Here is a 17952-nt window from a genome sequence, read left to right on the forward strand (position 1 = left end):
TGCTGACCTGCACCCTCTATAACCACTGTGATTATTATTTGACCCTTCTGGTCTTAATGGCCATGCAATCTTATAATCTCCACCCGTCACAGCCAGAAGAGGACTGGCCACCCTTAGGACTTGGATTTCATGTAATGGACATACACAAAATAGTACAAATATCCAAAACTTTGAACATCCCACGGAGCACCATTAAATCCCTTATTAAAATATTTAAAGAATAAGGCACCACAATAAACCTGCCAAGGGAGGGCCTCCCACCAAAACTCACAGACCAGCCAAGGAGGGCATTAATCAGAGAGGCAACAAAGAGACCAAAGATAACCCTGAAGGAGCTGCAAACCTCCACAGTTGCATATCACGGGTCTATTCGATGCTATTGCAGTCCGCCACAGGATGGTTTTGTGCTGGTCAAGGGCAGTCAGGTCTGGAGTGAACCAAGGGCTATATCTGTTCTTAGTTCTACATTTTTTTAAAGGGGCATGTTTATTTAAGATGGTGAGGAAATTACTTTTAAAGAACAACCAGGCATCCTCGACTGACGGGATTAAGTCAATATCCTTCCAGGATACCTGGGCCAGGTCGATTAGAAAGGCCTGCTCGCAGAAGTGTTTCAGGGAGCATTTGACAGTGATGAGGGGTGGTCGTTTGGTCGCAGACCCATTACGAATGCAGTCAATGAGGCAGTGATCGCTGAGATCTTGATTGAAAACAGCAGAGGTGTATTTGGAGGGCGAATTAGTTAGGATGACATCTATGAGGGTGCCCGTGTTTACTGATTTGGGGTTGTACCTGGTAGGTTCATTGATCATTTGTGTGAGATTGAGGGCATCAAGCTTAGTTTGTAGGATGGCCGGGGTGTTAAGCATGTCCCAGTTTAGGTCACCTAGTTGAGTACTGGGTGGTACACAGCTAGTAACAGCGACTGAAGTTCAGGGCAGGGTAATGTGCGGAGGCCGGCTAGCCTAGCTGTTTTCCAGTCTCTCGGTCCCAGCTTTGATGCAACTGTACTGTCTCTGCCATCTAGATGGTAGCGGGGTGAGCAGGCCCGGGGCTCGGGTAGCTGAGCTCCTTCATGATCTTCTTGGCTTTCCTGTGACACCGGGTGCTGTAGATGTCCTGGAGGGCAGCAGTGTGCCCCCAGTAATGCGTTGTGATGATCGCACCACCCTCTGGAGAACTCTGCTGTTTTGGACGATGCAGTTGCGGGTCTTACCTGACACCCTGGACCCATTACAGTTTGCATACCAACACCACAGATCCACAGAAGACGCAATCACCATTGCACTGCACACTATCCTATTCCATCTGGAAAAGTGGAATACCTATGTGAGAAAATGCTGTTCATAGACTACAGGTCAGCTTTCAACACCATAGTCGCCGCCAAGCTCGTCATTAAGCTCAGGGCCCTGGGTATGAACACCTCTGTCTGCAACTGGATCCTGGACTTCCTGACGGGTAGACCAACCCTCCTCAGCCCCTTCCTGTACTCCCTGTACACCCATGACTGTGTGGCCACATACGACCCCTACAATATCTGGCAAGCGGTATCACAGCAGTGGCATCATTAGGCCTGGGCTTGTTTTAGATCCAGCCCCAAATCTTCTGATGGTACGATACATATTTTTGTCCCCCAAAATATGTGATTGGTTATAGAAACTGAATAAAAACAGCAATATACTGCTAGGCAGTAGCAGGCATTACAAGAAGCCACTGGAGTGACGCGGTGCCTGCTGTAATTGGTCAAGATTTCACAAAGCATTGGACCGCACATGTCCATTTTTCCCCCTCCCCACACCTACAGTACTGGTTAGATGTCAATGAAGAACTCAGAGAAGAACTCCTGTCAGTCAGTATTCGCAATGTCTTCTGTAAGAGACGCAAAATAAGCAAGCATATTGAGCCGGAGCAGGCAGCAGTGAATGAGGTGTAGTGGGTAGAATAGCTAGAAAGTCAAAGTGCAGCAGCAGCAGAGTTAGCCACAGGTTTGGGCAGGGTTGGTGGTAGCTAACTAGCTAGTTTCTCTCAGCATAAGAGCTAATGCTAATAAGCTAGCGTTAGCGCTCAGCATCCTTAATCTATTGGGTGTCAGTCAGAGTTATTTAACAGTATATTTAGGGAATGGGAAAGCTATGGATGTTAATATAATTAACAATATTATTATATTTGATGAGGTTTGTTACTGTAGCTAGCTAGCATGGCTGGCTAGTAACTTTAGTAGCTACTGGCTAGCTAGCTGAGACCGAAGAGATGAGAAAAGAAATTCTGACTAAAGCACATTATCTTCTGACAGTGACACAGTGGACTGAAGCTGAACATTACTACAACTAGATATTTAACCCTGTTTAAAATGGGCAATGTTGAGTTGGTAGAACGGACCAAATTAAATTAATCGTCGAGGTCTTATAACCTATTCCATTATACAGGTAAACATGCTTGGCTCATCTCTTTTTATTTTTTATAAAAGCTGTGTAACTATTTGTAAATAACTGCCCATTATTACATTGGTTGAAAATATTTAATTGAGCTTTCTTGTGACCGTATTACCGCCACACTGGCGGTCATGAGTCATGAGGGCAGTCAAATTCCACGTGACCCTTTAGTCACTGTAATTAGGCATCTCCAAGCTCTGATGCTGCTGATGGTCATTAGTAGCCTACCAAAGTTGCTAACTGCCTGGTACTCAGCACCCTATTGTCCCTCTAATCACTCTGACATAAATGCCAATGTAATTGAGTCCATGAGCTCATGTTGCTTAACATTTCTATAGGCTATGCAATTGTATGAGAAAACAGAGTGAGGGTCCCATCAGCTTTCTATAGGCTGAGACTACTATATTTATATATCAACTTTCCAAATTTTAAGCACATTGCTTCTCTTTAAAACAGGAGTATAGCCTACCTGCCTGGCAATAAAATTAACCTTGGGAAAGCGTCCTCCATTCACCATTCAAGTGCATAGATAACATGTATTTTTTTCTCGCTGCCCTTGTTTTGAGACAGATGCATGATAATGGTCCATTCTAAATCAAAATACATTTACACATATTATTTTGTATATGTAAAGACAAGATTAAATCAAGAATAGTGTGACAATATTAGCCTATCACTTGTGAATTATGTATTATCACTTGTGAATGACACCCAGCTTATTAAGGCAAACAGCCCATGCTTTCTTTTGTGACATTTTCAAATCATAGTCTCACACCTCATGTAGCCTAGCCCATAGGACTATATGTTTTGATAAGGTTTGTATCAGAACTAAAGTGTCCAAATACCTTCTTAAAATTAGACACATTAATCCACTTTACAAGGGCTGTAGAGCCTAACTGGCATACATACACAGCACCTTGAGTTTCAAGTTTGGGGAAGATCATTTTCACCATAAAAAGTAAATGTGGGCAGTTCTTCCAATATCTTCAATATGCACCTCGGAATTGGATAAGGATGCGCGCAGGTGCATCCCCGATGTGTCTGTCTTCACTTGTAGCCTGTGAGAAAGGCCAAATCACGTGATGGAGAGCCATGTGAGTGAGAGGTGCTTCGGGAGGCTGTAAAATAAAATTATTACAAGGCTAGGCTAGCCGGCCTCCGCACATTACCCTGCCATTGGCCGAAAAAGGCATGTCTTTTTTCACTGCCAGACAAAGGGGATGCAGCCGGGAAATTTGAGGCATTATCAAGTGTTTGTCAAATTGTGAATGAGAGACTGATGAATTGTGTACAGCCTGTGCAAAAAAAAAACAAAGCAGAGCTCATGCCTTTCATGCAACTGTCTTCAAATCATCATTAGAGTCGCATCATGCAGTCTTAGAATGTATTAATACAGCCTGGATTTCTATCATTTCATTTCTATCTATCACAAGTTACATAAATAACTCTAAATTAAGCATATGGCAGTTCGTGTATCTTTGTTAACCGCTCAACACAGATGCACACCCCCTCAAATCGTTTGGAGAAAATATCCTTTCTTTTAATTTAATTTAATTTTTTTACCCCTTTTTCATGGTATCTAATTGTTGTAGTAGCTACTATCTTGTCTCATCGCTCCTGTACGGGCTCAGGAGAAACAAAGGTCCTCCGATACACAACTCAACCAAGCCGCACTGCTTCTTAACACAGCGCGCATCCAACCCGGAAGCCAGCCGCACCAATGCGCCGGAGGAAACACCGTGCACCTTGCCACCTCGGTTTGCACACGCTGCACCCAGCCCGCCACAGGAGTCACTGGTGCACGATGAGACAAGGACACCCCTACTGACCAAGCCCTCCCTAACCCGGTCACGGCCGGTTACGACAGAGCCTGGGCGCGAACCCAGGGACTCTGATGGCACAGCTGGCGCTGCAGTACAGCGCCCTTAACCACTGCGCCACCCGGGAGGCCCCAGAAAATATCCTTTCTATTTCATTCAGTTATGTTCAATTATATTCTTCATACTACAAAATAATATAAAATAATGCCACGAAATTCTAAGCAAATCTTGTCTGCTAAATTACCTAGTGTAGCCGACAGTTATATGGCAAAGCCAGATCAGGGTCTAACATAAGGACAACTCAGAGTATGCAATTCTTTTCAACTGAAAGAGAAATCTGAAATCTTCATATCATGTTTCTTTAGATCTATCTAACATAAGTAATAGATTTATTGTGATGGTGTAGGTTGGTATTACATGGATTTATTAAACTTTTTAAATTGGAGATGTTCTAAAGCTCTGCATCAGTGGCTTGTAGGCTATGCGTGGAAACCAGAAGATGCTAAATGTGTTTATGTTAATTAACGGTCAATTACCGTGAGACCGGCAGTTATTTGCTTGACAAATTTAGTTAACTAGGCAAGTTAGTTAAGAACAATTCTTATTTACAATGATGGCCTACTTGTCATAGTACGCTGCCCTATGGGAATCCCAATCACGGCCGGTTGTGATACAGCCTGGATTCGAACCAGATACTATAGTGACGACTCTTGCACTGAGATGCAGTGCAGCTAAATACACATACACAAGCGCACGCACACACACAACATTCCCTCTCTCTCTCTCTCTCTCTGTCTCCCTCTCTCCCTCTCTCTCTCTCTCTCTCTCTCTCTCACACACACACACACAGTCAACGTTGCTGTTCAATTACATACTATTTATTCAACTGCGTTACCAAGACACTATCTACTTTACATTTGTAAATACAGTCATACTTGACATAGCACATTCACAATCTATACTGTATACCACAGGAGACTGCTGAGGGGAGGACGGCTCATAATAATGGCCGGAACTGAGCAAATGGAATGGCATCAAACACATGGAAACCATGTGTTTGATGTATTTGATACCATTCCACGGATTCCTCTTCAGTCATTACCACAAGCATGTCCTTCCCAATGAAGTTGCCACCAACCTCCAGTGCTGTATATCCTATTGTGTACGTATCAGTTTATGACGATGCATACTATCTTCTTCTAATTACATGTTGTTATTTTTTGTTGTTGTTGATACTTTTATTTTTTTTATTGATATTGATTATGGAACTGCAATGTTGGAGAGCTAGCGTGTAAGCATTTCACTGCACCTTTATACCTGCTGTAAACTGTGTACGTGACAAAATAAATTCAATTTTTTAAATGTATTTTTTACCGTTAAACCCATAACCACCTCCCTATTAGAGAACAACTTTACTGTTGCAGTTCATTTTAAGTTATATACAGTGTTGGGGAGTAGTGAACTACATTTAGTTCAACTAGTAATTTAACTACATTTTGCAGTAGCTTGGTGGTAGTTTAACTGAATAAAAATGTTGGAAGTGTTTTCAGTAGTTAATTACTTTTTTCCATGTAGTGGTGTAGCTAACTACTGGAAATACACACTACTTTTTGTCTAATTCTCACTTGAAAGACTTTGGGTTTAATAGGCAATTACACATTGTGTTAGCATCTGACTCCAGAGTGATATGTTCTTGAAATTAGTAGTCTATGATATTTCAGATTTAGATGTACTGTACACAATGTACAGTGGTTTGGATGTAGTGAAATCCTTTTTCAAATTACCTTGAGTTAAGTAAGCTATATTTTTTTTAAGTGTAGCTTTAATGTAGCTTGGTAAACTTAACTCAGCAAAAAAATAAACGTCTCTTTTTCAGGTAATTTCAGATCATTTGTAAAAATCCAAATAACTTTACAGATCTTCATTTGTAAAGGGTTTAAAGACTGTTTCCCTTGCTTGTTCAATTAATCATCAGCAAATAATGAACATGCACCTGTGGAACAGTTGTTAAGACACTAACAGCTTACAGAAGGTAGGCAATTAAGGTCACAGTTATGAAAACTTAGGACATTAAAGAGGCCTTTCTACTGACTCTGAAAAACACCAAAAGAAAGATGCCCAGGGTCTCTGCTCATCTGCGTGAACGTGCCTTAGGCATGCTGCAAGGAGGCATGAGGACTGCAGATGTGGCCAGGGCAATAAATTGCAATGTCCGTACTGTGAGACGTCTAAGACAGTGCTACAGGGAGACAGGATAGACAGCTGATCGTCCTCGCAGTGGCAGACCACGTTTAACAACACCTGCGCAGGATCGGTACATCTGAACATCACACCTGCGGGACAGGTACAGGATGGCAACAACAACTGCCCGAGTTACATCAGGAATGCACAATTCCTCTATCAGTGCTCAGACTGTCTGCAATAGGCTGAGAGAGGCTGGACTGAGGGCTTGTAGGCCTGTTGTAAGGCAGGTCCTCACCAGACATCACCGGCAACAACGTCGCCTATGGGCCCAAACCCACCTTCACTGGACCAGACAGGACTGGCAAAAAGTGCTCTTCACTGACGAGTTGTGTGTTTGTGTCACCAGGGGTGATGGTCGGATTCGTGTTTATCATTGAAGGAAGGAGCATTACACCGAGGCCTGTACTCTGGAGTGGGATCGATTTGGAGGTGGAGGGTCCGTCATGGTCTGGAGCGGAGTGTCACAGCATCATTGGACTGACCTTGTTGTCATTGCAGGCAATCTCAGCGCTGTGCGTTACAGAGAAGACATCCTCTTCCCTCATGTGATACCCTTCCTGCAGGCACATCCTGACATGACCCTCCATCATGACAATACCCCCAGACATACTGCTTGTTCTGTGAATGATTTCCTGCAAGACAGGAATGTCAGTGTTCTGCCATGACCAGAGAAGAGCCTGGACCTCAATCCCATTGAGCACGTCTGGGACCTGTTGGATCGGAGGGTGAGAGCTAGGGCCATTCCCCCCAGAAATGTCTGGGAACTTGCAGGTGCATTGGTGGAAGAGTGGGGTAAAGTCTCACAGCAAGAACTGGCAAATCTGGTGCAGTCCATGAGGAGGAGATGCACTGCAGTACTTAATGCAACTGGTGGCCACACCAGATACTGACATTATTCCATTTCTGTTAGTCACATGTCTGTGGAACTTGTTCAAATTATGTCTCAGCTGTTGAATATTGTTATGTTCATAGAAAAATATTTACACATGTTAAGTATGCTGAAAATAAATGCAGTTAACAGTGAGATGGTTTCTTTTTTTGCTGATTTTATATTTTCAGAGTAGCTTTCCCAACACTGGTTGTACATTATATAATGTACTTACTTTAAAAGCCCTAAATTCCCCTAAAAGTATGCCTTCCCCTATAGGCCCTTTCAATACTTTTAATTTGCTCAAATTATTCCTATTGCTTTGCGCCATGTAAGTCTAGATGTTTAAAGTCTTCTTAATGAGGTGTTTGATAGGATTAAGTCATCTACTGATTGGGTTATCTATCAATGGAAGCTTGTTCTCGAAAATTATATCCAATAAAATGTAATGTGGTCACTGATTATCTCTCTCATTGGTCCAATCAGCTGACAGTTTTACCCTATGTATGGGGGTTGGCTAATTCTTCAGATTTGAACAACTAGTCCTTGTTTACAGAATTATCCCTGCTGCTTTTGACTGTCTCTAAATTCCTCACTCAGTGTAAAGTTCTGTCTGTTTACTGTTGAGTGTTTGTGGGGAAGTGTGTTCTACAGAGTGGTGATGTAAGAGGCGAGCATCACCTTCTGGAATTTCACCCATCAATATCCACTTGACTCCTAGCAGCATTTCCACCGTCTACGATATGGATCCGCATAGTCAATGGACTTAAGTCTGTGCTCTGACTTAACCGCCACCGTATCCCGGAGCGAATTCTCTGCAGGGGAGGAACGTCATCTCTCCAGGCCGTAGCTGTCAAGAGAAGATTATAGGATGGGAACGGTGCTCTCCATATACCCTACATCAAAGAATGAGGCTATTCTGGATGAGGGGGGGACCATGCAATTAAAACGGGGGGCGTAAAAAAGCAGTCCATGCTTGTCTCAGCTATCACATTTATGAAAATGGTTTTCGAATCGACCAAGAAAAAGAGTCGCAAGAAAGTCATCCCAAACGCCTCACAGGTGAACAACAGCCACGTAAATCAGCTTAATAATGAAAATAACAAGAAATCCCAGCAATCGAGTACGGATGGTAAGAAAGGACCACTCACTGTACCAGTGCCGATGGTTACTACCCAAAGTCTTCAACCCAATCAACCCCAGGTCCCCTCTAAGAATGTGGAACGCTTAGCTGTCCAAAAGCAACCTAGCAAAGTAGACCTCCTCTCACCGAGGTGTGTGATTATCCAGGCATCGACCGGGGAGCTGTTGCGCTGTCTGGGAGAATTTACATGCCTGAGATGCTATAAAGTGAAGCTCACTTACAGTGAGGTCATTATATGGTTCCGAAATGTCGATCAAACCCTTCTCCAAGGCTGGCAGGACCAGGGACCTCTGTAAGGTATCGATACCCGATGATCTCGATAGCGCATCCGAAGTCCATAGTGTCTTCCTGCTCGGTCTCAATTTATCCTACTCGTACATGGGTTGCGAGATATCTTACCCTCTGAAACCCTTCATGATTGTGGCCAATGACGATCATTTCTAGGATAGTTCTATGAGCGTCATCAATAACACGAGTGCCAAAATGTTGCAGTTAAATGCACACCATTACTTTTTCACAGAGGTGTTTCAAGAGATAAAAGATGAAGGAAAGTCTAGGAACAAAGACTTGGACCATTTAATCAAAGGAGAACTCTGATGAATGTTTCACAAAACCAATGGAGTCGTGGTTTGAATACAATATTTAACCGTTTTCAAGGCCAAGGCCTACTAGATTGGAGAATCCAGTCTATTCGTTTCTAAACTATTCATGTTGACTTGTACCAGTGTTAAAGAAAACTGTAGTAGCCTACGGAACAACTGAAGTATTCTAAAAGTAGGCATATCTCCTTTGTAAACTTTTGCAAAAACTGTAGGCTTGTCACAGGGACACTGTGGATAATAGAAATGTCTGAAAATACATCAATATATGGGTAATCTAGTGTACTTTTATAATTATCTGGGTGTTCAGTTATGTAGATCTGATGTGGGCAAGAATAGCAGCATGTTATAGGTCAAGATGCTGAGCAATCCAATGTACTGAATAGCCTTTCTTTACTCGCTCCCGTTGAAGCCTATTCTAGCCCTTTGGACATGATGGAATGGAATGTATAACTAAAGAGATTATTTATCGTCATTTGTGCCAATTAAAAACTGATTTACATGAAATTATAACAGATTGCCTTCATTGGCAAAAAATATTGTTTTTTTGTATTATTTTTTTATTGAGCCATTTTGTTGATGTACTTGTTGAAGCAAAACATATCAGTTACACTGGTTTCTGAATGTAATGTGCCCTATTTGTAAACTTGTAATGGTGCACGAGCTGGCAGCTGCTTTTCAGCATTGTAGGTGCATCTATCCAATCACCCTGGTCTCAGAGCATTTTGTATTATTCTGTACGTACATCAGAACACTCCATTTAGTAGGATATGTTGCATTTTGTGAGGTTACAGATGGCTACTTAAGGCAAAAATAAAAGGAGGGTGTTTGGTCGAGGTGGATGGGTGGACGTATAACACAAACGTCTAGAAACCCAAATGTTGCGAGCTTAAATCTCATCATGGGCAACCTGAGCATTTTAGCTAATTAGCTACTTTGCACCTACTTAGCATGTTAGCTAAACCTTCCCCTAACCCCAAACTTAACCCTTTTAGCTAACCCTTCACCTAACCCTAACCTTAACCCTTTTAGCTATCCCTTCACCTAACCCTAACCTTAACCCTTTTAGCTATCCCTTCCCCTAACCTTAACCCTTTAACCTAAACTCCTAAATTTAACCATAACTCCTAACCGCTAACCCCTAGTCTAGCTAATCTTAGCAAGCTCGCTAACATTAGCCACCTAGCTAGACTTCGTAACATATCATACGTTTTTCAAATTCATTACATATTGTACATTCAGCAAATTTGTAACATATAATACAAATTGTATTCATAATATAGCATACGCAATGGGTGATGGACATCCACAAATTAATACATACCAAACGAAATGTAACATATCATACTAAATGGAGGGTCTCAGATTTAAGAAATACGAAATGCTCTGAGATCAGGTTGCTCTGCATTGAAACATTGGAGAAGATTTGCAGCTATTTGCACAGTCTGAAAGAAGGCCAAGCCAATATAATGTATTTAAGCAACAAGGCACGCGGGGCAACCCATTTACCTGTGACTGTCTTCATGATACAGCACTGCCTCGGGTGCCTTATTTATTTTATAAAATGGTTACCAACATATAAAAAGTCTGTTCTGGACTTGGGGACTGTGAAGAGACCTCTGGTGGCATGTCTTGTGGGGTATGCATGGGTGTCCGAGCTGTGTACCAGTAGTTGAAATAGACAGCTCGATGCATTCAACATGTCAATACCTCTCACAAATACAAGTAGTGATGAAGTCAATCTCTCCTCCACTTTCAGCCAGGAGAGATTGACATGCATATTCAGAATTTTAGCTCTCTGTGTACATCCAAGGTCCAGCCGTGCTGCCCTGTTCTGAGCCAATTGCAATTTTCCTAAGTCCCTCTTTGTGGCACCTGACCACATAACTGAACAGTAGTCCAGGTGCGACAAAGCTAGGGCCTATAGGACCTGCCTTGTTGATAATGCTGTTAAGAATGTAACGCTTTATTATGAACAGACTTCTCCCCATCGTACCTGCTGTTGTATCAATATGTTTTGACCATGACAGTACAATCCAGCTTTACTCCAAGCAGTTTAGTCACCTCAACTTTCTCAATTTCCACATTATTTAGACACCCTAAAGACTGCACATCATGGTTCACCATCAGCCACAAACATCTTAAGAATAAGCTACCAGCCAAACAAGCTTATAAACAATGTAAACAATACATTTGAATCTTTCCTTACATATTTTCATTTAAATTCATACAATTTCGTTCTTCCACCAGAAGATATAGTAGGCTTGCGGTTGATGTAGAACGCCTCCTGGTGGCCATGTTGGAAGACCACCACATTCATTCTTCTGACAACAACAGCTGAGTGGCTACCCCAAACTGCATGATAACAGTGCCTAAAACTAGTTGATTCATCACCTCTGTTATTTTCTGTGGAGTACTTGGCTGCTCTGGCAGATTCCCCCAATCATGAAACCACATTGGTGACATCAACGAGATAAGACTCAAGAACTGTCAGAAAAGAGAATGAACCTTTTTGGCCCGTCAAGACCTCAACACAGACAGCAGTCAATACAAGGTTACAACAACACTAAGTTAGCCAAAATTAGCTAGCTTGTAGTCTAGTTATTAGCATGTGTCGCTTGAGTTTCATGTTTTGGGGAAGCAATTTTTTCACCCATTATATCAAAGGATTGCATGCATGCGTCTAGCATCGCATTGGCAGATTAATGTAAGCCTGAGGAGTAGATTGGATAGTGGTAATTTAGGCTAATAATAAGCACGTAGTGGCATAGGTTTATAGGCTATACCAGAGACATTTCTTTCCTTTGCAGGGGGGAAATGTAGCCTTTGATAAACATTTAATGCAATTCTACTACACTTTATATGACTGGAGAGGATAATATTTTTTAATACGATGGTAGTCTAGGCCTACTCTACTAACACTGACAACAAATTAATAAAAACGATCTCGTCTTCAAAGAAACCATGTAATCTAGAATGAAAAGTGGTCCTGGATAAAAGGGATTCAGCTTTTGTCAAATTAACGTAAACATTTATAGTTTTGCATTTGAGCTAACCCTTACTTTTTTCCTAAACTTAACCTAATTCTCCTAACCTGCTGCATAAATTCTCCTAATCTGCTATGAAATGTCAAATATTAGATTAATTTGACAAAAGCTGGATATCTTCTAGCCATGTGCTTCTCATTTGTTTATGAACTGTGGGTTCACCAGCTGACCTCTAATCAAGACACCCATGTCAACGGGATTCCCACTGTGGAGATGAGCAATGCCGCAACAGCATCAGTTTCTACTTCTACTTTGTCCTTTTCCAAATATGAAAGGACACATTCGTCAGTTATACGAGATTGTCATATGCTGTGCTTTGGACAATCTGAATGATTCTGTTGAGCCATTTCAGTAGAGAGCACATTCACCTTGTCATCATGACAAACGTGCCCCCTTAAACTGTGTGAATATATCAAGTGTAATTTGGAACGTGTAAAATAATATTGTTGATATTGTAAACATACTGTATTTTAATAATAGGCTATATTGTTGTATGAGTGAAATGAGAGAGAGAGAGAGAGAGAGAGAGAGAGAGAGAGAGAGTGTGTGTGTGTGTGTTCTGGAAGTAAAGCTGTTGCTGAGGCAGTGATGACGTGAAGGGCCTCTCATCCACTTTCACTTCCTAAGCCTTTCGCCTTCATCTGTTGGCTATTTGCATCCTTTTTATGCAATATATATTAGAATAAATATGCAGGCCATACAGTTAACAGTATCATAACATTAGGGGGTGGTTGGATAGTCTTTAAATAATCAAAGGACTTTACGCATTTCAAGAGAGTGAAACACTGATGCGTTATGGATATTTGCGGCTACTAGAAACCCTGTTAACATATTTGGTCTATAAAGATACACATTTCATTTTGGAAATACATTTTGGTCATGACAATAACTTATGTGATCAGTATGACAATGACCAACTTTACTCTGAAAGGTCGGATTGTATCTTCATGAGACAATGTGGTTAACATTGATACAAGAGGAATTCCCCAGAACTAGAACACGTGGGCCAAAGGCTCCTCCAGTTGATTGGTTGGAATTTGCTGCAGTCTGATAGAAGTGTCTGTGTGACGACGGGGTAGGCTGCAGTCAGAGCTTTGTCGGGTCCTAGGAATGTATAATCGAATAGGGTGCCATTTGAGATGCAGCCCGGGTCTGATGGACGGCTGGCGCATTCCTCTCCTCTTCTTCGTCTCTATAGTAACCAGTGGATTACTGAATGACTATTGGCCACATTGTCACATCAAGCATTGGCCGAAGAGCAACACTGCAGACAGAGCCCACTGTGGAATCAATAGGAACACTCATCCACAATGTCTGAGTGTGAGATGACCCATGTACTGTGGGCGGATATAGGCCTGGTACCGTGGGAGGATATAGGCCACATTAAGTTTTTCAAAGCTTCTTTATCTATCATATTGAGCTAGGTAATGTCTAATGGATTAGAAAACCAATTATGCAGAATGTCATTGTAGTGGTGCTGAGGAATAGCTTGGAGGTTCAGTCTGTTTTTGGTATTAACCAGCTCTTTTCTGTTTTCATTCCCATCCTCATAACAAAATGGATTTCTGAGAGAAATGCAACATTAGTCAACACTTCCATAAATTCCCTTTGACCTGACAAATTCATTGAATACAGTTCAGCGTTCAACTCCATAGTAACCGCCAAGCTCATCACTCAGCTAAGGACCCTGTGACTGAACACCTCCCTCTGCAACTGGATCTTGTTCTTCCCCGTGTGGTGAGGGTAGGCCACAACACATCATCCACACTGACCCTCAACACAAGGGCCCCGCAGGGGTGCGTGCTTAGTCCCCTCCTGTACTCCCTTTTTCACCCATGCCTGAGTGGCCGCACACGACTCCAACACCATCATTAAGTTTGCCAACAACACGACGGTGGTAGGCCTGGTAGACACACACCAACACAGTCATGAAGAGGGCACGACAATGCCTCTTACCCCTCAGGAGGAGGCTGAACAAATTTGTCATGGGCCCTCAGATCCTCAAAAAGTTCTACAGCTGCACCATTGATAGCACTGACCCGCCATTCTCTACAACACTGTTGTTCTCTACAACACTGTTGTTCTCTATAACACTGTTGTTGGACAAAGTTAGCTACTCTTTAGATCTCTATTACATAGAGATGTAGGATCTTAATTTGAGCCAGTTTGATTCAGCAGGAAAATAATATAATTATAATTAACTGACATTTTTTGTAGGGGTTGGTACAATTTTCATTAGGGCAAATTAAGTCTGAATTTTCAAAGTGGAATTTACAAACTTTAGAAGCCTTTTTAAAACTCAAAAACACTACAAGTTTGCAATTCTCAGCAGCAAAAGAGTGATCGAAATTAAGATCATACATCTTTACACTGAGACAGAATCCGACAAGCTGACCAGTCATTGCTTCAACTACACCCCTTCTAATCTGGGATTATTTCAGACAAGACCACTGTAACATTTTCGCAAATCTCCCTTTAGATAGGCCAGCTGCAAAGTCAAAAATGGCTGTATTAGTGTTAGGCATTAGGGTTAGAAGTGTGGTTAAGGTTAAGGTTAGGTTTAAAATCAGATTTTATGACATTGTTGCTGTGCCAGATAGTGACCACTCTGCAGAGCTGCCTCCAGATTAATGATGGAAAATGCTAGAATGCAACATTTTCACTCCGATGATGTAATACAAGGTCAAAGAATCTGTGCATGAGCATCATGTCTATGAATAGTAAAATCATTCATGTCATGTTTAGATGGATGTATTAATGTTGATTTATATCTATTAGGTTTATATTTATCTTAAATGTTGTATTGACTGTCGTGAAAGCCCATCTTTTGGTCTTTGTGCCACTATGGTAGAGGTATGACTTAAAAGCAAAGTTAAACTAAATGGAAACTAAAGTGGAACAAGGAACATGAGGGATTATGGCCTATTATTTTCACTTACTATAACTGCCACTCCTAATCTGTTCAACAAGATTATACCTGATCCTGCATGTACTTGCAGTCAACTCGACTAGCTACAGTATAGGACACCACTCAACTGCAGCTATATTGACTAAGCTTAATCCACTTTAGCCCAGTTAACAGTGAATGGGTTCAGGTAAAATATCACGCTGTGGGTGGTAGAACGCGTAGTTGTGAATGGTAGCTGAGGACACAGAGTCAAGTTTACCATTGAGAGAGAAAGGTGACTCCCTCTGCTGAATATGTACGACGACTAACACTTCTAGAAATAAAACAGTGAATGACCAACTGACTAAGAATAGTGATCCCTGAATTTCAACAACCTACACATTTATCTGTGTCCCTGTTCTTGTACTGCACCTTATGGATGATCAAAACTCAATTACGGGCGCCCAACCAATCACAGCCCAAACAGATCCACAGATGATGCAATCCCTATTGCACTCCACACTGCCCTTTCCCACCTGGACAAAAGGAACACTTATGTGAGAATGCTATTCATTGACTACAGCTCAGCGTTCAACACCATAGTACCCTCAAAGCTCATCTCTAAGCTAAGGATCCTGGGACTAAACACCTCCCTCTGCAACTGGATCCTGGACTTCCTGAAGGGCCGCCCCCAGGTGGTGAGGGTAGGTAGCAACACATCTGCCACGCTGATCCTCAACACTGGAGCTCCCCAGGGGTGCGTGCTCAGTCCCCTCCTGTACTCCCTGTTCACCCACAACTGCATGGCCAGGCATGACTCCAACACCATCATTAATTTTGCAGACGACACAGCAGTGGTAGGCCTGACCACCAACAACAACGAGACAGCCTATAGGGAGAAAGTCAGAGACCTGGCCAGGTGATGCCAGAATAACAACCTATCCCTCAACATAACTAAAACTAAGGAGATTATTGTGGACTACAGGAAAAGGAGGACCGAGCACACCCCCATTCTCATCGATGGGGCTGTAGTGGAGCAGGTTGAGAGCTTCAAGTTCCTTGGTGTCCACATCAACAACAAACTAGAGTCCAAACACACCAAGACAGTCATGAAGAGGGCACGACAAAGCCTATTCCCCCTCAGGGAACTAAAAAGATTTGGCATGAGTCCTGAGATCCTCAAAAGGTTCTACAGCTGCAACATCGAGAGCATCCTGCCTAACTGGTTGCATCACCGCCTGGTATGGCAATTGCTCGGCCTCTGACTGCAAGCCACTACAGAGGGTAGTGCGTACGGCCCAGTACATCACTGGGGCTAAGCTGCCTGCCATCCAGGACCTCTACACCAGGCGGTGTCAGAGGAAGGCCCTAAAAATTGTCAAAGACCCCAGCCACCCCAGTCATAGACTGTTCTCTCTACTACCGCATGGCAAGCGGTACCTGAGTGCCAAGTCTAGGACAAAAAGGCCTCTCAAAAGTTTTTACCCCCAAGCCATAAGACTCCAGAACAGGTAATAAAATGGCTACCCGGACTATTTGCATTGTGTGCCCCCCCCACCCCTCTTTTTACGCTGCTGCTACTCTCTGTTTATCATATATGCATAGTCACTTTAACTATACATTCATGTACATACTTCCTCAATTGGGCCGACCAACCAGTGCTCCCGCACATTTGCTAACTGTACTATCTGCATTGTGTCCCGCCACCCGCCACCCACCACCCGCCAACCCCTCTTTTACGCTACTGCTACTCTCTGTTCATCATATATGCATAGTCACTTTAACCATACCTACATGGACATACTACCTCAATCAGCCTGACTAACCGGTGTCTGTATGTAGCCTTGCTACTTTTATAGCCATGCTACTGTATATAGCCTGTCTTTTTACTGTTGTTTTATTTCTTTACTTACCTATTGTTCACCTAACACCGTTTTTGCACTATTGGTTAGAGCCTATAAGTAAGGTCTACACCTGTTGTATTCGGCGCACGTGACAAATAAACTTTGATTTGAAATAACGAGAATTCTCTTGGTATGTAAAATGGCCGGCTCTTGATTGTAAGGAATTCTAGATCGGGTGAGCAGAAGGACTTGGGTTCCTGTATGTTGTTATGATTACACCATGAGTCGTTAATCATAAAGCATACACCCCCACCCTTCCTTTTCCCAGAGAGGTGTTTAGCTCTGTCGGCGCGATGCATGGAGAAGCCCGGTGGCTGAACAATTCCGACAGCATATCCCAAAAGAGCCATGTTTCCGTGAAACATAGGATGTTACAATCTCTGATGTCTCTCTGGAAGGCAACCCTGGCTCAAATTTTGTCTACCTTGTTGTCAAGAGACAGGACATTGGCTAGTAATATACTCGGGAGTGGTGTGTGATGTGCACGTCTAAGGAGCCTGGCCAGGTGGCTGCTTCGTAGGATGGCATATCACTGCAGAATACTGTGGTAGCCATGCTGATTAAGTGTGCCTTGAATTCTAAAGAAATAACTGACAGTGTCACCAGCAAAGTACCCCCACACCATCACACCTCCATGCTTCACGGTGGGAACCACACAAAGACACAGCGGTTAGAACCAAAAAATCTCAAATTTGGATTCATCAGTCCAAATGACAGATTTACCACAGGTCTAAATTCCATTGCTTGTGTTTCTTGGCTCAATCAAGTCTCTTCTTATTATTGTTGTCCTTTAGTAGTGGTTTCTTTGCAGCAATATGACCATGAAGGCCTGATTCACATAGTCTCCTCTGAACAGTTGATTTTGACATGTGTCTGTTACTTGAACTCTGTAACTCATTTATTTGGGCTGCCATTTTGGAGGCTGGTAACTCTAATGAACTTATCCTCTGCAGCAGAGGTAACTCTGCGTCTTCCCTTCCTGTGGCGGTCCTCATGAGAGACAGTTT

General features: G+C 42.5%; 1 pseudogene; it reads left to right on the forward strand.

The window, feature by feature from the left end:
- Positions 1 to 8235: 8235 nt before the first annotated feature.
- LOC112224991 lies at positions 8236 to 9105 on the forward strand (annotated as a pseudogene).
- The last annotated feature ends 8847 nt before the right edge of the window (positions 9106 to 17952 follow it).

This window comes from Oncorhynchus tshawytscha, linkage group LG26 (genome assembly GCF_018296145.1).
Source record: "Oncorhynchus tshawytscha isolate Ot180627B linkage group LG26, Otsh_v2.0, whole genome shotgun sequence".
In the NCBI taxonomy this organism is placed as follows: Eukaryota; Metazoa; Chordata; class Actinopteri; order Salmoniformes; family Salmonidae; genus Oncorhynchus; species Oncorhynchus tshawytscha.